We start from the raw sequence: 11,318 nt of genomic DNA, 5'->3' as shown, positions 1-11,318 counted from the left end.
GAAACGATGTACAAATGCGCTTTACACAATTGATGTGTGTATGGATTGGGGTGACAGTTGTATGAGCCCCTAATAAAATGTTAAAAAAAAAAAAAGAAACAAAAAACAAAAACAAACAAACAAAAAAAGAATAAATACACCGGGAACAAGCTGCATATTTCTTTCCTCCTAAGCCTCCATCCTTGATGCGGACGTCAAAACAGGTGCGTCAGAGAGACTGGGTGGGCTCCACTGTCTGTCACCTTGATGCTGAGCTGGCGTCGTGTCCCTGCTCTCGTGCTCGCCCACGGCGGGTCTCTCCCTCAAGAGCATCTCTGTCCTCCCCTGCAGCACGGGCTTTCTGGAATGGCTGGAGGTCCTGAATTTCAGGGGTCGATTACCAGCGGTGTGTGTAGAGTTGTTTCTGATTTTTTTTTTTTTTTGCAACAACAAACATCTCCCGAAGACGCATTGTGCTCCAGGGGGATGTGGAGATGGACATTCACCACCTGCCAAGAGCTGAAGGTCTGGGGGAAGTGATGGGTGTGGCCGTGTCCCCGTCCAATCATGATACAGGGGCAGCACAAGCAGGGACCTAGCCACCATGTGCTGAGTCCCACCCAACGAGAGGTTGGAAAGGGAGTGAAAGAGGATGCCTTGCTGGGGGGGGCGGGGGTGTGAGGTGGGAGGGAGGGGTTGGCTCCAATTCATCTTGACCTTTTGCACAACAGCCTGGTCCTGCCCTGTCCTCCCCACCAATGCCATGGCAGAGCCCGTCGGTGCCCAGCCAGCTCACTGAGACCTTCCTCTTTTTCCTGGATGCCCACCCCCCCACTCCATGCTTCCCAAGCACAGTGCTCCTCTGATGGCTGTCCCAAGTCCATGAGACAGCGCTCTCTGTCCTCACTTCTCAGGACTAGCCTGTGGCCCTTCCAGGGTAGAGAGTGCGAAAGAGAAAGTTAATAAGTAATAGCCTATCGTGTGAAATAGGTACTGTTTGCTTCATCTGATGACTGTCAGTATATTGTGTGTGTGTGTGTGTGTGTGAAGCCCAGAGTGGGTAAGTGAATCACTCAAGGTCACACAGCCAGTAAGTAGCAGGTCCAGAGTTCTCCTTACCTCCGGCACCAAGCTTTCACCCACCCCACGGCCTCTGACCTCACGTCCAGCAGAGCGCAGGGGTATGGCTCAGAGCGGCTTGAGGCCGGTCCAATGGGAGCAGAGGTGAGAGAAAGGAGGGCTTCCAGAGGGGGTGTCTCTGTGTTGGGGGTAGTTGTTGATAGCACTGAAGAGGGAGGGTGGGGGGTTCCTTGTTCTTGGATGCCTCAGTGGCTGGTGAGCTCAGCGATGTGGACATGTGGGCATTTCCTGGCCAGGTCACCTGGCCCCAAGTCTTGGGGGAAGCATAGGGCTAAGATGCGTCCAGCTGGGCAGCACGTGGGCCTGAGCCAGAATCCCAGGCTGCTCTGTGCCAGCCCGGGAGACAAGCAAGTGACCCAGCCCAGATCTGCCCCCAGTGGGCCTCCCTCGGTTTTCTCGTCTGGAAAGTGGGGAGTCACGTTGCCTACGTTGCCCGAGGGGTGCTCATCGTCAGGTGCCATCCAGTCGACCCTCGTGGACTCAGCTCTGCGTACCACAGGGCATGGCACGGCCCGCCCTACACAGGTCTCCACAGTCATCTGGTGCGAGCCCACCGCTGTGCAGCTGTGCGCTTCCAGCGCCTTCCAGCTGAGGGCGCTCACCTTCCAGCACCATGTCCAATGGCTGTCCTGCCGTGACCCACAGGGTTTTATCCTTTGAGAATTTGATGGCAGCGCAACTCGCTACCTACAGAATCCCTCCTGTGCAGTGCACACCGAGTTGGCTTGTAACCCGCAGCCTGCGTGCCGTAACCACCAATGCAGACCACCGTGGTTCCAGCCAGGCCTCTTAGGGCCAAGGCTTGAGTGGTCCACTTGCCTGCATTACCGTCACCATGGGAACTTGGGGGTGTTGTAGGAGATGAGGCTGGAAAACCTCTCTCCATGAGGACGACAAGGAGATATACGGATCAGCCCCTAGCAGCCACCACTTCTGCCGGCGTGTGGATGTCCCCCACGGGTCGCGGGAGGCACTGAACGCCTTACATGCATTAACCTCTTTGAACGAATGAGGCAAGCATTGACAGAAGATGCCTTTGAGGCTCGGGAAGGTGAGATCTCTTGCCCGGCCTTGTTTCGTAAGCGGCAGGATTTGAACTGGGGCCCACTGAACTGTACAAACTCCAGTCCTCCATAGGAGGGCCAGTGGCCGCTCACAATGACACACGCGTGCAACCAGGCCCGTCTTGGTGGGAACGGGGCAACGGGACTTGATCAGAGTGCACGGCAGGCAGTGGGAGTCCTTGGGGAGAAGCCCAAGGGGGCGGCGGTGACCCTGCCAGCGCACTAGCTCCGTGCTTCAGGTGCCGCAGCAGTTGGGTGCTCAGCTGAGCCTCCGACGACCGGGGAGCTTTCTGGACCAGTTCCCTTTCCTCGCTGTGGCAGAGGACAGGGGGGCAAGGTGACGGCGACAGCATAAGGGGCACCGGGTAATTGGACGGTTGGTCTGGTTCCTTGAATGCTAGGGCTGTCTAATAACAGGAGAAACCGGCGGGCTGTGGAGTCATCGGTAATCGGCTGCCCGATGGCTTTGTCTTTGGGTAGGGATGCGACCATGGGTCCTCTCTGCTGTGACTTTGATGGGGAGAGAAGTGCCAGGCTGACAGCACCATGGTGACATCCTCCCCCACACGAGGCAACTAAACCAGTAGCTTCAGCCCCCACAGCCCTCCTGGGGGCACTGAACTGCCAAACATAGAGGCATCCGCCTGAGCGGTCAGCTCATGCCAATTAGAGCCCTCGCCGGTGGGCACTCTGTTGTCTCCACCCATGGGACTGTGAGGATGCTACCGAGGGGCCAGCCCAGGCCACTCCCGGCTTCTGTGGTTGCTCCAGCCCCCGGCCCTTGCTTAGGCCTGGAAGTGCCGTGGGCACGAGACATGTTGTCCGTACCTCTGAGTATCGGAAATACAAGGTGCTGGCAGCAATCTGCTTTGTGGTTGGGATACACGGGGTCAACCCTCCTGGGTGACGGGACTTCAAAGCCCTTCAGAGTGGGAATGTGGGATGCACTGTCCCCTCTCGTCATGGTTGACTGATGGATACGGGGATTTGGAAGAAGAAAGAGAAGGGAGAGACGGGAGAGGAATGAATGTGCACCACAGCACCTAGAGAACACAAGGTCATCACCTGAACGACCTTGGAATTCTTCTTTCTTCCTCCTCCTCCTCATCGTCCTTTCCCCTTTGCCTGCAGCGGGGCGCTCTGGAAAAGCAAGGCCCCTGAGGCTTACACAGGCCCACGTAGAGAGAAGTTCACAGCACAGAGACAGCTCACAGGGGTGGAGGCTGGCAAGTTCCAAGCCTATGACTAGCTGTCAGGCTGCAGGCATCCTCAAACTAAGGCCCGCCGGCCACATGCGGCCCTCTGGGGACATTTATCCGGCCCGCCGGGTGTTTTTGCCCCGTTTGTTTTTTTTACTTCAAAATAAGATATGTGCAGTATGCATAGGAATTTGTTCATGGTTTTGTTTTAAACTATAGTCCGGCCCTCCAACAGGTCTGAGGGACAGTGAACTGGCCCCCTGTTTAAAAAGTTTGAGGACCCCTGGGCTAGAGGCTTTTCTTGACTCCTGTGACTGCAGGGGGCTGATGGGCCCCAGGTTGGCAGTTCAGATGGCAGGCTTCTGTCTGCAGAGGCGAAGGGATCCAGGGCTGGCAGGTCAGAGGACTCCCGAGTCAGCAGGCAGTGCAGCTGGCTGTTGGCTCAAGTCCAGAGAACCGGAGGTGGGAGGGATGAGCCCGGTGCGGGATCCAGCAAAAAGCAAGCGAACTTGCCCATAGTGGCCACGTACACTGCAAGCCATTCCCACTCCCCCGCCCACCCGCCAGGTGGCTGGATCCAGGTTGGGATTGATCTGGGTCTAGGGGTGTGATGGGCTGCTTGACATTGCGTTAGGGCACGTGCTGGGTCTTCAGTGCCAAATCACTGGGAAGCCTGGCTCAGCCAAGGTGACGCCAACCCTTAACCATCACACCTCCTCCTCCTCGAACTTCCCTCCTCATCTTCCCCCTCCCTCATGAAATGTGGTGGTCACAGGGCCCTTTGAGGGGGTTCTTTGGATGCAATCACACACACACACACACACACACACACACACACACGAGACAGAGCAACCACACAACCAACCAGTCAGCCAACCAAGCAGGACAGGCAGAGGAAGGGAAGTTGTTTTGAAGTCTGGGGAAAGAAACGGGCTTCCTTTCAGTTTGCCCCTGCTTCCGGCAGGCTCCGTGGCGGCTGAGTTGCTCGGGCGAGGCTCCTAGAGCAGTGGCTCTCACACCGGAGGCCCACGCCAACCTGGCTTCAGGTTCTGGGCTTTGTGCCCTCGGGGGGCCAGCACAGGTGGAGGGGTGCTGGCATTCACCCTCCCTCCCTGGTGTGAGCCCTGGGTTTCTGGGGGAGAGCCTGGGGCTCCCAGGACAGGCAGGCAATGAGAATGGCCCCCAGGGTGCCCAGATCTTGCCACCAGCCAGGAGGTGCAGAGCAGAGCAATGTGATCGGTCGTAGAAATCCCTCCTTGGCACTGAGTGGCCCAGGGCTGGTGTGTGAGACTCTAGTGGGGCGCCGGGGGGTTGTGATGGTGGTAGGGGGTTACCTAAGAAGCCTAGATCACGAGGCTCCGGGTACAGGCTTTGTGACAGCCACGGGGTCACGGGATTCACGAAGGAGGTGTCACATGAGCTGAGAAAAGCATCCTGGGCCTCACCTGGCCCTGGGCCACCCTGGGAAAGGGCAGCGGTGAAAATAACCTAAGAACCGGGATAGCACCTGACAGGGTCTCCTGGACCGAAAACCATGCCTGCCCTGACCTTTCCGCTCAAAGAACCAGCTGCCCAGCTTGGCACACGGCGCGTAGCACCGTCAATAGCCGGTTAGCAGCGTGCCGCAGCAAAGGTGGGCCCCGCAGCGGAAGGCAACAGAAAGAGCCAGGGCTGGGGGATTTCGAGAGGGAAACCCGGTCCCCAAGGACGGGGAGCCTGACTTTCAACAAGCCACACTGGGAAGCTTCCATAAATCCGTGTGAACCAACCTGTGCGTCTTGAATTACCTTCCTTGGCAAGGGTGCTGGCAGAGAACACCGACAGTGCCCCGGGCATGGACAGACTGCCGGCAGAACAGACAAACTTGTCCATCCAAAATGCTCCTCATCTCCCAGCCTTAGGGCGTGTGGTCAGGAGAGGCCAGTGCCTGGAGGAGGGCATTCATACTTGGGGACAAGACAGAGGGAGACCGTCCCTGAGAAGAATGGACCCGGTGACTCAGGGTGCCAGGGGACCGAGCTGCTGCCTGTTGTCTGTCTGTCTGGCTACCCACTAGGGACCTGGCTACCCACCCAGGGACCCCTCCATGGAGGCACCCGCCTAGAACCTTCTGTCACTGTCACCCCCACCCGCCCAGTCACCAGACCCACCAGTGCCCTTGAGACAGACAGATTTCCAGCAGCCCCTGCTGTTCTGGTTCGGGACAAGAGCCTGTGTGTTGTATGCCAATCCCCTGTGCAGATCCCCTGCCTCTCCCGTCCACTGCAGCCAGGAGCCTCAGTTACAGCCCTGGGACCATGGGGACAGCTGACCTCAGTGACAGGGCCCCAGGGGCACACCTGGGCGATTCTCACGCCTGGAGCCCAGGGGGGAGGGCTCCCTGAGGCCGGGGCTTAGATCGGCTCCTGGCCTGTGGGCCTGCAGGGACAGCGCTGCCCACGGGATCTGTGCCGGCGTGGAGGAGGAGCCTCAAGGGCACCCGGCTGCCTCCCCAGGTAGGAGGCCAGGGCAGCCAGGGACAGTCACTCAGGCCTGGTGAGGAGGGGCCTCCTGCCAAATCTGCCTGAGCCCCAGGGGAGGCGCCCCCTTCTGCTGCCCACCCTAAGCTCCCTGGCAGGACCTGGTGGCTGGGGAGGGAAAATCCCAGTGAGTGTTGGAGAGGCAGAGGGACTCCCTCCTGGAGGAGGTCCGGAGATGAGGCAGGTTTGACTGGGCAGAGGAACCAGGAAGTTCTTCCTGTGTGGGACTGGCAGGGGCCAAGGCCAGGCGGGCAGGGTTCAAGGAGACCCCGGCAGCCTCACTTCCTGACCCTGTGGCTCACTGAGGAGGGCTGCCCCGTGAGGTTTTCTTGGCTCTCATCTCTGTGGAAACGGACGGCCAGGCCTTTACTGCGTGGTACCTCTGGGTCGGTTTTAACCGCCAACCTATCGTTCAACGGACTGTCGAGGGTGCTGGTATGTGTGTAGAGGGTGGGGGATGAAATGCCCAAATAGATTTCTTTTTCTTTCCAAACCACTGGCATATTTTTAATGGGCGCATCTACCTGACACGGCTGCCCTCCGTGCTCGGGGCAGTGTAAGTGTGCTAGCCAGAAGCTGCCTTCCGATGCTAATCCACCGAGCACTGCAAATGGTGCCAGCCAAGATGGGCCTGCAGTGAAGGTGTCCGGCCAGGGACCCGAGCCCCGCCCCGCCGTGATGGCGTGAATTCGGAGGGGATGTCGTTGTGTGGGTTTGAACCTGTGCGAGTCAGTGAGAGACCCGTGGGACTCCTGATGGAGCGCCTGGGAGAGGTGATGGACGAGGCAGGGGGACAGTGCTGTCCCCACCTGGAGGCGTCCGGAGGCCTTCCTGGAGGAGGAGGGACAGATCTGGGACTCGAAGGATGCGCTGGTAGGAGCCGGGAGCAAGAGCAGGAAGAGAGCCATAAAGCTGAGAAAAGAACTGGCAGGGGGGAGGGAGAACCGTGTGTGCGCGAGGGCCCCAAAGGAGGCATGCTCAAACGTGTGAAGGAACGGCCACTGTCGACCAGACGTCCTTGACTGAGACCGGCAGCTGCTGTGGACCAGCTCCCATCCCTGCAGCCCTGGGTTTAGCAGGGGCAACGCCACCTAGTCCAATCCCACCAGCATCATGCTTGAGCCCGCTGTTCCGGCTGGGCCCTGCCATCTCACTGAGATCACCCCCCACCCCGTCCAGCACGATGGGTGCCCCCAGAGACCACTGTTCCGTCGTCCCCTGTAAGGCTTTTATCGGCCACCCTGGGAGAGGATGTCATTCTCCAGGCCTCTTCCCCGGGCTGGGGTCCCCACTGAGACCTGTCCTCCGCAGGGGACATCGCTGGTGTCTGAGGGACCAGTGGCATGGCCTCCGGTATCGGAGCAGCATGTGGACCATGGCAGGAAGGCCAAACCAGTGCATGGGGGGGCGGGGGTCCTAGAGTCGCAGACGCTGTGAGGGGTACGGTGTCAGCTCACCAGGTCTTGCTCCCAAGGGGCCCCCTGGCAGTTTGAACCGCCGACCTCATGCTTGGCAGCCGAGCGCTTAACCATCGGGCCAGGGGTCCGGGCAGCCTCGAGGGCTGCATCGATGTCCTAGGAGTTCGTTGGTCTCAGCGCCTGCAGCAGATGCCGGGAGTGGACACGTAGGGTGTGAGCACCTCGCCTTGTCCAGAGGCCTGGGAGAGAACGGGGTGCCTGTGAGGGGGTGGCTATGACCAGTATGTGAGGGGTGCAGCTTCCTCCCCCCTGACAGGGTTCACTCGGTGTCCTGTCCCCCGGACTTCAGCAAGGTGGCCCTCCCAGGCACGTCTTAACTTGTAGACTTTGGGAGCAACCCTCAGGCAGAGTCACATGAGCCCAGGTGATGCCCGGCAGAGCCCCCCTCCCGGCACCCCTCCCATCCTCACCCAATCTCCCACCACCTTCCCTGAGGACAGCGCTGGGCTGTGTGTTGAGAGGACCTGACGCCCCACAGCCTGCAGGACTGCAGGACGGAGGACGCTGCTCCGTGGGGTGTCCTGGCCTGTGATCACGACAGGGATGTGCTGCTACACAGCAGGAGGATGTGAACCCCCCCCCTTTCAGGTCGGCCGCTGAGCCCTCAACCCTTGTGCCACCAGACTCCTTTATGTCAGAGTGCTATTCCCACCCCCACCACCCCGCCCCCCGGCCAAAGCAATACCCTTCCAGAACTACTCTGTAGGGTTGCTTCTGTCCTGACTCCTAGCAAGCCCCGATAGCAACTCTGAGACTGTCAGTCTTTACCTGGACCCGCAGCCTCGTCTTGCTCCTGCAGAGCCCTTGGTAGGCTGGAACCCCCAACTTTGTGGCTGACAGACAACCCAGTGTCTCCCCCAAGAAACCACCCGGCTCCTTTACTACAGTAAACACAATACCAACCCCCCGCCGCCAAGTCAACCTGGAGAGTTTCTGAGGGTGTAAATCTTTCTCGCTCAGAGCGGCGGGTGGGTTTGAACTCGCCAAGGCTATCTCCCAGGTAGCCATCCCCACCTGACCGCTCAACCAAAGGCGATCACTGTTTTCATCTGAGCCCCCCCAAGTCCTTTCCTCCTCTTCCACCTCCCACCCCAGGGGGCTCCCTGTCTCTCCTGAGCCCTCCCCCCAGGCCAGCACCTCTCGCAGACTGGGGAGCAGATGGCAGCGTCTGAGTGAGAGTCCTCCCTCTGCGCTGATGGATGACACGGGTGTGGACAGCTGTTATTTTTAGCCGTCTCTCGCCACCTTCCACTGTCCTCGGCTCTGGAGAAAATGGGTCCCTGTGCTCTGGGCAGCAGAGGGTGGCTGGGGCTGCGGTTTTCAGCCTCGGGCAGTTTTGTCCACCAAGGGCCATCCACCCTTCGTCTGGAGCTGTCTTGGGTCATCACAGCTGGGAGGGAGTGCTGATGGTGCCTTGTGGGTCAGGGTCAGGGTCAGGGTCAGGGTCCGAATCCGAGTCTGAGGCAGACTCCAGCAGCACCTACACTGTGTTTCTCGGTGCCTTGCTTTCTTGAAGAAAGATAATCATCATTCGACTGTGGCGTGAACACCCGCCCCGCGGAGGAAGGACATAGCCTTTCACCAGAGGCTGCACCGACCAGTTAGTGGCACCGTTTATACCCTGCCAGTCGACAGCCCTTCTCTCTGCCACCTTCCCCCAAATCCACTGCCATCGGCTGAGCCGCTGCCCCCAGGGGCTCACACCAGCCTGCCGGGCTCCTGTTGCACTCGGATGCCGGATGCCGAGTAGAGAGACCTTTGAGCTGGCCCGGCACCCAACCCAACACAAGCCTTCTTTACTCATTCAAGCCAGCTTCCGGGGACAGTTTTGGTTTGGGGTTTAAGGTTTATAAACAATCTTAGCTGTCACCAAGCCATCTCAAACAACCAAACTGCTCCCCCTACACACACACACACACACACACACACACACACACACACACACAGAGTCAGTTCTGACTCTGGAGACCCTGCACCCGCGCTTCTCCACCTTCCTCAGGCCGCGACCCTTTCATCCAGTTCCTCATGTGGTGACCCCCCCAACCATAACATTATTTCTATTGCTACTTCATCACTGTCATTGTGCTCCTGTGATGAACCCAGCGACCCCTGCGAAAGGTCATTCGACCTCCAAAGGGGTCACGACCCACAGGTTGAGAAGTGCTGTCTTGGAGGCTGGCGTAGGCCTGGCCCCGGGGGTTGCTGGGATGGTCAGTCTTGATGGCGATGGACAGACTTTCCTTTCTCCCGAGGAGCAGGGAGTTGGTGGGTGTGAGCTGCTGGCCGTGTGGAGAGCATCACCCTGGAGGCCCCTGGGCTCCTTCCACAGAGCGCAATGTTGCTTGACTCACACATGGTGCAGTGCACATTGAATACAGTGAAATGGGGATGGAGGCTATTGTGACTCTCCATTTGTAGGTGGGGAGACTGGGGCTGGGAAAGCAGGAGGGCCTGTTGAATACTCATCACCACTGAGTGGGGATTTGCCGGCCTCTAGCCTCCATGCCGTGAAGCACTGTGTGTTGCTGCCAGCTGTCCGCGTGTCCATGCCGCCCCGGGCTACCTTCTGTAGACCAGGAGGCAATGCTGCACAATCTTCATCCCTATTGGGACCTCCGAGTACATTGTATTGTGCCTTCCAGCCTCACAGGCTCTTCTCCAGCGCTCCGTCACGTGGTGGTGACCCGCGGGGTGCTCGTGATGAGCTAGACTTTGAGCAACACCATGAAGCTGCCGAGGATTGAACTGTACTTGGATCCACAGTCCACACCCACGGAGGTGGCAGTCAAGTAACCAAATGCCTTGAGAAAACCTGCTGTGTACCATCTATGGGGCATGTCAAAGAGCAGCGGTGTCACTTTGAATATTAGGGTGCCCCTGACCCAAGCCGGGGTATTTTCAGTCGCCTGATACACAGGCAAAAGCCAAACGGTGAATGAGAAGCCCGAAGAATCCGATGCCCTTGAATGACGGTGTTGGCATAAAAAGCACAGATGATGCCGTGGATTTTCCCAAAGAACGAACAAACCCGTCTTGGAGGAAGGAATCGCCCAGAATGGCCCGTCGAAGGGAGTGTGGAGAGACTTTCTCTCACCTCCTTTGGCCATGCCATCAGGAGGCGTCAGGCCCTGGAGATGGGGGGGGGCAAGCAAAAGAAAGACCTTCCGAGAGGTGAATTGACCCAGTGGCTGCAGCAACGGCCTCACCCATTGTCATGATTGTGAGGGTGATGGCACAGGACTGGCAGTGTTTCCTTGGATGTAAGTAAGCGCTCGCAACAGTCGTTTGGGGAAGCAAATCAATGGGCTTTTTTTCCCTGGAACCTACCGTGGATGCCCCTGCTGGTACTCCACATACTGGCGGCATAGCTTCCAACACACGAGCTCCAGACAGACCCTTGCACTTGTCAAGTTTCTGCCTCTGTGTTCTTTTCTGATGACGGTGTAGAGATCGCACCTGCGGTTTTAACCTGAGTTTCTCTGATGGTGGATGAAACGGAACATTTTCCCATGCTTAGTATCACGTGAACATCTTTCGGGAATCCCTTTGCCCATTTATCTCGTGGGCTTTTGTTGGTGTTAGAAATCACAAATGATGTCGGCGACAAATGTACAAATGTGTTTGATACGATGGATGGATGTACGGCTTGTGATAAGTTGTATGAACCCCCGATAAAGTGATTTTAAAAAAGAAACGAAATCAGAGACCGGCCTGATTTGGTTTGGGTTGTTGTACAGATCTCCCCTGGGTTATTCAGAATCGCTTTTGCTTAGTTCAGGTTGACTTTTTCTTCTTCTTCTTAAATGTTAGTAGTATTTTTTCTGCAGTTTCCTAAGACTTCAAGACCATTTTCCATGACATTTCTTTTTATTATTTTTTTAAATCATTTTATAGGGGGCTCATACAACTCTTATCACAATCCTTACATACATCAATTGT

Source organism: Echinops telfairi, unplaced genomic scaffold (genome assembly GCF_000313985.2).
Source record: "Echinops telfairi isolate 266 unplaced genomic scaffold, ASM31398v2 ScPeMD7_7412;HRSCAF=8450, whole genome shotgun sequence".
Classification (NCBI taxonomy): domain Eukaryota; kingdom Metazoa; phylum Chordata; class Mammalia; order Afrosoricida; family Tenrecidae; genus Echinops; species Echinops telfairi.
The sequence above is the reverse complement of the archived record's forward strand: the minus strand, read 5'-3'. Positions refer to the sequence as shown.